The sequence below is a fragment of the Octopus bimaculoides genome, chromosome 7 (genome assembly GCF_046866305.1).
Source record: "Octopus bimaculoides isolate indiv1 chromosome 7, ASM4686630v1, whole genome shotgun sequence".
NCBI classification, from domain to species: Eukaryota; Metazoa; Mollusca; class Cephalopoda; order Octopoda; family Octopodidae; genus Octopus; species Octopus bimaculoides.
The window spans coordinates 98,454,724-98,466,995 of record NC_142934.1 but is presented as its reverse complement, the minus strand read 5'-3'; the positions used below and the strand labels follow the sequence as shown (position 1 = coordinate 98,466,995).

Sequence of the window (12,272 nt, the reverse complement as noted above, 5' to 3'; positions counted from 1 at the left end):
ACAATGTTTGAATGTGATAGTACATACTGCCTGCAAAAGTGATGGGTCACATTGACAATTTAACACACAATATACTTATGCTATCAAAAATGACAGCCTTTTCACTGATAACTCTTTTTTACTGGCCCACTTGATGGTTTAATGATAATCATAACATTTAATTAAAATAGCGATACTATACTTACAAAATTATTACATTATTTACAAACCATTAGGAATTTTCATATATTGATCATTATTTCAGAGGTTCTTTAATCAGAATATTTACTGTAAAACTATGACTTCCATACAGATTTTGTTTTATATCATTATTTATCATCATATTAAGATTGTTCCTCCTTTTCGTCCTGCTTAAACCAATATAAAGCTAAGCTCTTAGTCCAACTCACTTTTATTCCCTGGTTCCGTCAGAGCAATGTGATAAACACCTTATCTTCCCATTCATAATCATTTTACTTCCTCTACTATAATTCACTCTCTATTGTACATCAGACAGACTCCTACTGCCACAAAACATGCTTTCCCTGACAATAAAAAAACACAATGCTAATTATTATATGTGGGTATGTGTGTTTGTGTATACATAAGGGTTTCCAGCTGTGGAAACTGAGCCAAATGACACATATGAGTACAAATCTATGAGAGTAGTAGCTTCCAATCAGAAGTGACTTGGACTGTAACAACCATGCAACTCATGCCAGTACGGAAAGCAGTCATAAAAATATTGCTGCTGATGATGATGATGATGAGGATGGTGTGGGTGTGTGTGGGTGTGTGTGTGTGTGTGTGTGCATACATGTGAATGGGTGTGTGTCACTGTCCTTCATTTCCAAACAATGGGAAAATATTACCTTACTTGGAAACTGGTGAAAGTTGGTAACAGGAAGGCATCTGGTCATAGAATATCTACCTCAACAAATTCCATCTGACCCATGCAAGCATGGAAAATGAATGGTAAAATGACAATGACACACACATGCAGATTGACAGAGACAGACTTTAAAGGAAACAGGAAGCAAAACAAAACAAAAAAAAACCTGTATTCTGCCTATACAGTACTAATAAACTATTCATGAAGTTAGTCACTATCATTTGCTATACACTTATTAATAACAGATATTCCAGTATTCACAGTTTAAATTTCAAATATTTTTTGATGATTTGATAGATCCGTACAAAGGAACCCATAGTGAAAGCAAATAATAACCTTATAAAGGCTTGTTTGGAGGTGTAATTCAAACCTTTTATTTAATTAATCATCTGTAAACCAACCCAAGAAATTATGACAAAATTATCTTGTGGTACAGCGATTAATTATATATCAAAGATTAAATGGTGCCACCTTTCAGCTGGTACTTAATTTAGCAATGAGCAAGACTTCATAGACATATGCATAATGTGTGTGCATGTGCATGTTTATGTACATGCATGTAGCATTTGCCGAGTGAAATTTGTATGTTACAAGATGATTAATTAAACAATGAGTTTGAATTACACCTTTAAATGAGCCATTATGAGGTTGCTTGGTTTTGCTAGTGTTGCTAGGTTTCTCAGCTTAGCTCGTCACTGCCAGTGCTGGTGGAACATAAAAAGCACCATCTGAACATACTCAATGCTAGTCCCCCCACCCACCCCATCCCTCATTGGCCCTGTGCCGGCGGTACGTAAAAAGCACTATCTGAATGTGGTCGAAGCCAGTGCTACCTGACTGGCTCCCATGCCGGTGACACGTAAAAAGCACCTACTACACTCTCGGAGTGGTTGGCATTAGGAAGGATATCCAGCTGTAGAAACCTTGCCAGATCAGATTGGAGCCAGGCACATCCTACTGGCTTGCCTGTCTCCCCAGCCGAACCATTCAACCCATGCCAGCATGGAAAACAGACATTAAACAATGATGATGAAGATAAAATACAAATTGTGAAAATCTGAAATTAATATAAACATATAGGAAGTGATAGTTATGAACTTGAATAGGTTAGTAATATTGCATAAACAGAATACATGTGGCTGTTTGTCTGTAGCTAACTACAAGTGTGTGTATGTGTATTGTATTTTGTCATGGAATTTAGTACAAAAACTGTACAAACTCATTGTAAATATATATATATATATATATATATATATATATATATATATATATATATAAATATATATATTATTAGTTGCTTTATAAGTCAGAAAAAAAGCCATACTCAATATGAACAAGAGAGCAGTTATGCTTTTATATATCATTAAGCAGTATATTACTTGTAGCACATATTTGGTCAGAATGTTACTATAGGTTTTACATTGACTATTGCACTTGGTAATATTGATAAATCTTCAGATATATTGGCTGGAAGCACATCACCTTTTTTAAGCAGAAGATATATATGTGTGTGTGTGTGTGTGTGTGTGTGTGTGTGTGTGCGTGTGTGTGTGTGTGTACACGAGTGAGTGAACGAACGAAAGAAGGGCACTTGACGAATTTATTAGAAGTTACATGTATGGATTCATTGGCACTCTTGAGTTTCAAGCGTGATGCTAGTCATCAGCCATTTTGAATTAAAAATGGCTGACAACTAGCACCATGCTTGAAACTCAAGAGTACCAACGGATTTAAATCAAACTGTTTTGATCCATATGTATATATGGTAAATGAAAGACAGAAGATGGAATATATGAGAATTTTAATTATTAATCATGACAATTGATTTGACACATCTAGCATTAATCCCTCACAGGTGGAACACTTAACAACTGGTTCAGGAGCATCTGGCAGTTCAGATATGTCTCATTGGGTGATAAATAGATACAACTCGTTAAAATAACAGTTCTGCAATGTATCTTCTCATTTTGTAGAAACAAAGGAAATATATATATATATATATATATATATATATATATACTTAACCTGGCTTGATGCTTGTACCACCAGCATAAAACAAGGTTATGCACTTATGCACTTCCAGCCAGCATGTCTGAAAAGTCATTCATATTACCTAGTGCAAGAAAGGTGACGAGCTGACAGAACTGTGAGCACACCAGGCAAAATGCTTCGCAGTATTTCATCTGTCTTTACATTCTGAGTTCAAATTCTGCTGAGGTCAACTTTGCTTTTCATCCTTTTGGGGCTGATAAAATAAGTACTACTTGAGCACTGGGTCGATGTAATTGACTTTCCTCCTCTCCCAAACTTGCTAAAATTTGAAACCATTATTACCTACTGCAATAATCAGCATGAACCTTATGGTAACATTCATCATCATCATCATCGTTTAATGTCTGCTTTCCGTGCTGGCATGGGTTGGACGGTTTGACTGAAGACTGGCGAGCCAGATGGCTGCACCAGGCTCCAATCTGATCTGGCAGAGTTTCTACAGCTGGATGCCCTTCCTAACGCCAACCACTCCAACAGTGTAGTAGGCGCTTTTACGTGCCACCGGCATGAGGGCCAGTCAGGCGGTACTGGCAATGGCCACACTCAAATGGTGTTTCTTACAAGCCACCTGCACAGGAGCCAGTCCAGCGGCACTAACCAAATATATGTCATAACCAGTAATATGCTGCTCAATATAACCCCTCTATTGCTAATATTTAGTGTCCTTTTTTCTGATTTATAGATAACTAAGTGATAATATACCTTTGTTGCAGAATGTATCCTACCAGGCCACCATGTGGTTTGTGTTTTATAGCTGTTTCTCCAGCTGTGTGCTTATACAGATATGAAAATAGTTGCATTATATTCCCTTTGAGAATATCAGGTTACACGACCTCTGATAGCCTACACTGAATGAACATACCTATACTGCCTAACAAACTCTACACAAGGAAGCTCTGCATGAGGTGGAAAGCCTTTTCCTATGACCAAGCAGCATCGTTCTCAGAATCCAATTTCTACAACATTAAGTCTAGAAGATTTCCACTCAAGATCACAGAACGAGAAGCCTTCAAAGTAAACCTCTAGGGCATCATCTCCAAAAACTGAAATTCCATTTAGTTCTCTAAACTCTTCCAGCAAAAGCTTACTTCTGATAGGTTTCCATAATCCTATAGGATTTAAACATGCTATATTTAGCCTGAACAATCAACCCGTTTTGTGTTCAAATCAACCAGGCCCAGCCTCTCACACCTAACATACAATGTCATAATAAAAGTAAACAATCACATCATCAAAGTCTCAAAGCCATGAGATAAAGCAAGATTAATTCAAAACGATCTGAATAGATAAGCATTAGACACGATGGAATAATCTGAATGCTAAAGGGTTGAAAATTCAGATAGGTTTTACTTTATTTAGAAAAAAAAAACAAGAAATTTATATAAAATAGACACAAAAACCTACAACAGAGTTTTGGAAAACAGTATCACAGAAAACAATCAGAGAGCTTCTCCTCAAACATATGACAACATTAACAAGGTCAAAGATTTAGCGAGTGTTTTGTATACAGCAGACAGGATAGAAACCTTAGCTAAGAGGAATGCATTTTTAACCATTAAAGTTCACAAACTGAATTTTGCCTCTGTTTTCAGGTGCTACCTGATTCATCATCATCATCGTTTAACATCCGCTTTCCATGCTAGCATGGGTTGGACGATTTGACTGAGGACTGGTGAAACCGGATGGCAACACCAGGCTCCAGTCTAATTTGGCAGAGTTTCTACAGCTGGATGCCCTTCCTAACGCCAACCACTCAGAGAGTGTAGTGGGTGCTTTTACGTGTCACCCGCACGAAAACGGCCACGCTCGAAATGGTGTCTTTTATGTGCCACCCGCACAAGCCAGTCCAGGGGCACTGGCAACGATCTCGCTCGAAAATCCTACGGGAGCCAGTCAGGCGGTACTGGCAACGGCCACGCTCAAAATGGTGCATCTCATGTGCCACCCGCACAAGAACCAGTCCAGGGGCACTGGCAATGATCTTACTTGGCTTGCCGGGTCTTCTCACGCACAGCACATTTCCAAAGGTCTCGGTCAGTAGTCATCGCCTCGGTGAGGCCCAATGTACGAAGGTCTTGCCTCACCACCTCAGCCCAGGTCTTCCTGGGCCTACCTCTTCCACGGGTTCCCTCAACTGTTAGGGTGTGGCACTTTTTCACGCAGCTATCCTCATCCATTCTCACCACATGTCCATACCAGCGCAATCGTCTCTCTTGCACACCACAACTGATGCTTCTAATGTTCAGCTTTTCTCTCAAGATACTTACACTCTGACGGGTATTCACATTGACATTACACATCCAACGGAGCATACTGGCTTCATTCCTTGCAAGCTTACGTATGTCCTCAGCAGTTACAGCCCATGTTTCACTGCCATGTAGCATGGCTGTTCGTACTCATGCGTCATACAGTCTACCTTTTACTCTGAGTGAGAGTCCCTTTGTCGCCAGCAGGGGTAAGAGCTCTCTAAACTTTGCCCAGGCTATTCTTATTCTAGCAGCTACACTTTCAGCGCACCCACCCCCACTACTAACTTGGTCGCCCAGATAGCGGAAGCTATCGACTACCTCTAGTTTTTCACCCTGGAATGAGATAGAAGTTGTTTCCTGTTTGTTTACAGTCTTTATTGCACCTGAACATCTGCCACAAACAAAAACTAACTTGCTAGTTAACCTGCCTTTGATGTTGCTGCACCTCTTATGTGTCCATAGCTTGCACCGGGTACATCTTATAGAGTTACTACCTACTCCTTTTCTACATACTGAGCAGGGCCATCTACCTGAAGGGGTTTGTGTTTTATCTACCTTCCTACTTATTAGGATTTTGGTTTTAGCTAGGTTGACTCGAAGGCCCTTCAATTCTAGACCTTGCTTCCACACCTGAAACTTCTCCTCTAGTTCTGATAGTGACTCCGCAATTAGGGCAAGGTCATCAGCATAGAGGAGCTCCCAGGGGCAACCTGTCTTGAACTCCTCTGTGATTGCCTGGAGGACTATGATAAATAAGAGGGGGCTGAGGACGGAACCTTGGTGGACCCCTACCTCTACCCGGAATTCATTGCTGTACTCATTTCCAACCCTCACCTTACTGGCAGCATCTCTGTACATGGCTCGCACAGCTCTCACTAACCATTCTTCTATCCCAAGTTTCCTCATTGACCACCAGATAAGGGATCGGGGGACCCTGTCAAAGGCTTTCTCCATGTCAACGAAAGCCAGGTACAGAGGTTTATCCTTAGCTAGGTATTTCTCCTGCAACTGTCTCACTAGAAATAAGGCATCAGTAGTGCTTTTACCTGGCACGAACCCAAACTGCATCTCATCTAAATTGATTCGCTCCCTAATTAGTTGGGCTATGACCCTCTCTGTAACTTTCATAACCTGATCTAACAGCTTGATGCCTCTGTAATTATTTGTATCTAAAGCATCACCTTTACCTTTGTAGCAGTTGACTATGATGCTGTTACACCAGTCATTGGGTATGACTCCTTCGTGTATCACCTGGTTCGTAATACGGGTGACTAGGCTATAGCCAACACTGCCAGATATTTTGAGCATCTCTGCAGTGATTCCTGATGGGCCGGGGGCTTTCCCGGTCTTCATACTCTTAATTGCTTTATCTACCCTGGTACTATCAACTCGGATAGCTGGTCCCTCTATTGGGTCGACATACGGCAGGCTCTCTTTCTCCCATTCATTCTCTTTATTAAGCAATCTATCGTAGTGGCATCTCCAGACCTCTGATTAACACAGCAAAATCATGGATTGGTCTAGTGAGCAAGCACATATTGAGGAAGATAAATTATGATATAAGGAAGGCATCCTATCAATCCTTATGGTACAACCACAAATGAAGTAATTTCATGGTTCATAGTAAACCTGCGTAGAGGCAGAACAAGGTTCATCCAATTTAATATAGTGAACTTTTTATTATTTATATTGAAAGATAGCCAGTGAGCTAGCAGAATCATTGGCATGCCAGGCAAGGTGCTTAGTGACATTTTGTCCATCTTTACCTTCTGAAGTCAAACTCTGCTGAGGTCAACTTTGACTTCCATCCTTTCAGGGTCAAAAAAATAAGTACCAGTTGAGCACTGGAGTTGATGTAATCGACTAACCCCTCCCCAAAAATTTCAGGCCTTGTGCCTATAGTAGAAAGGATTATCCATATTGATAGAGTTGTTATACAGAACACCTGATTACTCTAAGGAGTTCACTGAAATTAGCAACAGGGATATAGATGTAATAATGCATGCCAGAAAGACCCTACTGTTCAATAAAGATTCAGTCTGGGTTAAACAAGCAGATCCAGAAGGCTCCTTTGACATGGTGAAGGGAGGATTCAACACCATGGATATCTGTGACCTCATAGGCCAGTTTATGCCTGACACGTTATGTAAGAGACTCCTATCAACCCACTATGACCTGTATAGAAGCAACATTTTAGCTGTCTCTGGAGGTGTGAACAGGTGCGCTCAAGATAAGCTTAGGAAAGACTTGATCCACACTCTTATCTCCCTAGAGTTTGGGGTTACTACAGAGACCAACCTTACCATAATTACTTTCTTAGCAGTAATGCTTGATTTAGGCATAGGTTCTTGTTTCACATAATATTCCCAGGTGACCTGATACTTATTCTCAATAAAATCTAACTAAACTTGGAAATGTAACATTGGAGTGTATTTAGATGCAAAACATTTCTGCTAAAAAAAATCCCATGACTAAACAACTTGACCGTTTGGCTTCTATGGTTTATTTCCTATTGTTGGATTATCCTGTTTAATAAATCACATACCAGTAATTGTTGTTGTTTAGCTCCACATCAATCTTGATTGAGCAAACTATGACTATCCCCTTTTTTTTTTATATCCAAGAAAATAATGTCTAATGTGACACTCCTTTTCTTAAAATTTGGTTTGTAGGAGATTTGGTGGCTATTTCTAGCAGATCAAACAACTGCATAAAAGCTCCCTCACAGCCTCATACATAATATATAACAATATAGTGTAATCGACTTACCCTACTGTTCCAAAATTACTGGCCTTCTGCCAAAATATGAGACCAATATATTAGAGGGAAACAGATTAGCACAATTGGTAGAATGTCAAACAAGATGTCTTGCAGAATTTAGTTTTTGTCTCCTCTTACATTCTGAATTCATCTCCCACTAACATTAATTTTGCAGCCATGTTGTTAGGGTGCTACATTCATAATCATAATAAGATCTTGGTTTCAATTCCCAAGCAAAACACTTCATTTCATTGTGTTCCAGTCCACTCAGCTATAAATTAATTCCAGCAATAGCTGGGAAGTTAACTCTGCAATGGATCATCATTCTCTTCAGGAAGGAATACTGTAATCTCAATCATTTATACATTATGGAAACCAGGTTAAGTTTTGACCTTTATGAGTCCCAGGGCTCAGAACAGACCTAAAAAAAATATAGACCAAACACTGAGTCAATGTAATCATGTGTCTCCTCTCTGCACACCAGTAACCTTCTACTTAGGCTAAAAATTAATATTAATGAATGAGAATAGGATGGTGGTTAGCCACTGAACAAAATGCCTTATGGTAATTAGCCACAACATTTTACATTCTGAGTTCAAATCCTGCCAGAGTTATCTGCAGAGTTAACTTCGCTTTCATCTCTCAAGAATTTACTAAAATAAGTACCAGTCAAGAATAGGCACTGTTTAGATTGATATGGCGCTTGTGCCAAAGTTGTAGATTTATATAAACACACGAGAATAAAACCAGGAAGAGGGACAATAGCGAAAATGTACTGGATATTTCTGTTGTCTCAAGAGTTTTATGGGTTAGCAAAGATAATTTATGGTGTCAAAGCTTGAAAATACTTTCAAGACTACCAAATGGCTCTTAAACTATTGATGTTCTTAGCTACAATTTCATCCATAGATTATTCTAACCTCTAGAGAAGGTCTAGTCTATCACAAGCAACATTCCAGACTAACTAGTATCATCTGTTCTCTGACAACTGAGACATATAGAAATTAGTGTTCTATTTTAATACATAAAGCTTGTCAGATATCAAATATGTCCGTTATTCTATCAACTGGGTCATGTCTTTTCTACTGTCAACATTTTTGAAAGCAAAACTTTTCTGCATTCCATCCACTCCTAAATTACCTTCCACGCTCCAGGAATTCAATAAATTAAGAACCATTAACAAAAGCATAGGATGCCCTGCACTGTCAAGTTTCTAAACTGCCTCTGAAACACCACCAAAAGAGAACATATGAAACCAGTCCTGGTAAATGGAGATGATTGCAGTCTGTGGCCAAAGACTGAGATAGATGGCATATTGTGCTGGGTGACCAGTTCATGCCCTGGGAGTTCAAGTGCCAGATCTTCATTAGTTCAATAAACCCTGGGAAAATAAGTGTCTCTATCTAGAGAAGTGAGAGGTGGGGGAGTGTAAGAGTTTATTACAGATCTATTCAATGCAACTGAAACTGGAATTGTGCACCATCTTAACAAGCATCAACATCAGTTCAACAATAGTATTGCTGTTGTGAGTATTCTCAGGTGCACAAAAGCAGAGTAAGTGGAGAGTAGAACATGACCAGACTGATGACATACAGTGCCTCAAACAATATATGCTTGTATGGTCATCAGAATGTGTGTAGTATGGCTGGTTCTCCACTAGGTGGATGCATAGTGTATATATATATATATATATATATATATATATATATATATATATATAGTTTTAGGGAAAATAACCAATTTTCAAGAACTCATCGATGAAAATCCACTATCACATATAGAAAAATTAATAATTAAAAGCACAATAAATGAGTATAATATAAAGTAAAGTAAATATCATAAGATAAATATAATAAAAAGATTACACGTGTTTCATAACCAATTTTCAAATAGAAAAGAAATTTAAATCGATTAAAATCAATTGAAATTATCTAAAATAAGTTCTATTCAAAAATATAGCTACTCGTCAGATCGTAAGTAGAACAATAATTAGATATATATCTCAACCAACAATAAGTACCAAATGAATTAATATGATGAGTTTGAATTACGGAAAAATTTGGATAAGTACTGTTTTCACTTTGCTAAAGATTTTCTACTATTTGAAAATAATATGTATTCTTGTTTTTATACTATTCATTTGGTTCTTTATAGATTATTTTAATAGATAACTTATTTAACACTATATTATTTAGGAGTTATAGTTTCATTTCAACATAATATTAGAACTTCGATTGGAATAGTGTTGATATATTTTCGATTATTTTTGATTAATATTATTTGATTAATTATTAATCTTTATAGTTTATAATATCGTTAAAGTTTTTTTTAAATCAAAACTTTGTATATATATATATAAAGTTTAACCTTTTATTCTTAATAATTTTTTCTTTCCTAATTTTTTCATTCATAATTTTTTCCATTCATAATTTTTTCATTCATATTTTTTATTATTACGTTTGTAGAAATAAATAATCTTGTATTTTTCTATTATTCAATTGATCTTTAATCATAATTAAATAAACGTCTTTAGCTTTAAATAGTATAGCTTTAACTATTACACCGGTTAAATATGTACTAATTTTATCTTCATTATTATTTTAAATTTAAACTTCGTTCAACTTGTATTTAAAACAATGATAATTTAAAACAATGATAATTTAGGTAAGATGTTTTTTGTATATAATATACATGTTATTATTATGGATGAAGGGATGATTATTGAATGGTTATTATTTTGATATTATGATATTTTTTAAATAATTTTTCTATCTTTATATAATAAGTATATCATATTAATTCATTTGGTACTTATTGTTGGTTGAGATATATATCTAATTATTGTTCTACTTACGATCTGACGAGTAGCTATATTTTTGAATAGAACTTATTTTAGATAATTTCAATTGATTTTAATCGATTTAAATTTCTTTTCTATTTGAAAATTGGTTATGAAACACGTGTAATCTTTTTATTATATTTATCTTATGATATTTACTTTACTTTATATTATACTCATTTATTGTGCTTTTAATTATTAATTTTTCTATATGTGATAGTGGATTTTCATCGATGAGTTCTTGAAAATTGGTTATTTTCCCTAAAACTATATATATTTTATATATACTTTATCTATAAGGCTCAATTTAATTTTTTATAAATTGATTTTAATTGAGTTTTTTACCTGTAATTTTGGATTTTGTCCCTAATAATATTATTATATATATATATATATATATATATATATATATATATGTGTGTGTGTGTGTGTGTAAATATATAAAAACAAAAAGATAAAGAGAGCAAAGGTAAGGTTGAAGAATTTTATGGATATAGTCTTACAGCTGTTTCTGGGAAGATACAGTACTTCCCTTCATCGGAGACAGAAAAAATAAAGTAATCTATTATTATATCCATAGGCGGATGACTCTATCCATAAAATTCTTCAACCTTACCTTTGCTCTCTTTATCTTTTTGTTTTTATATATTTACATATACACACGTTAATACACAACTTATAATACCCAATCCTGTTCATACAACGACTGGGGCAAACTAATTGGTATACAGCACTTACTCGGTATTACCTGTATCCTCCCGGGTTTGGTTAAATCCAATACCCTCCTCAACCTTATATGTATATACAGAACAACAGATTTGTGGGTTGCACCTAGTTGTTCAATCAAATACCTACAGGTTATGCATCTTGTTTAAGTGTATAATAGAACAGCTGCAGTAAGATTCACAATTACTTTGTGGTCATTGACCTAACACCTTCAATCCTTTAGCATTCAAACTGGCTAAATGGAGATCATAAAGAGAGTGCTTATTTGTTCAAATTGTACACATGCAACTTCATCTTTGGTATTAGAAAAATTCTACTCTCCCAGGATGCTATGCTCTTTTAGTTCACTTATTTCATCATTGACATACATGGCTATATGGGTGGTGGCTGGTGCACTAAATAGAGAATCACACAATATACCTGGTTATGTCCCTTTACCCAGTTAAAATCCTGTTCAGCTTGACTTAGCATTTCATCCTACCATGATTATGAAATAAATACAAATCAAATCCTGGGCTGGATATAATATATGATACTCATGATTAAATCTAATAAAAGAATACTCCAACTATAAGAAAATAGCATCTCAGCCATGTGAGTGAATACCTTGAACAGAGGTTCAGAGTATCAATCCTCACAGAAAATCAAAAATGGAACTACTAAAACTGTCAGATTGACCCCCCCCCCCCAGTTTCCCTTCTGCAACTCTTGTAGTCAAATCATAACCAAACATGATGCCTTTGCAATCACCTTGTTTACATAAGTGAGGTCAGAT

The 12,272-nt window shown here is 36.4% G+C and overlaps 1 protein-coding gene across 5 annotated transcripts in view; it reads right to left on the bottom strand.

Moving 5' to 3' along the window:
* The window catches only part of LOC106880210 (uncharacterized), a 35,631-nt gene that overhangs the window by 5,135 nt on the left and 18,224 nt on the right, over positions 1 to 12,272 (bottom strand). Inside the window, exon 1 of one of the 5 annotated variants that reach the window (XM_089355749.1) lies at positions 7,942 to 8,353. The exons of the other annotated variants lie outside the window; for them this stretch is intronic. The gene's annotated coding sequence lies outside the window, so the exon portion shown is untranslated. Of the gene's footprint in view, positions 1 to 7,941; positions 8,354 to 12,272 lie in introns of those variants that run through there. 5 annotated transcript variants of the gene reach the window in all.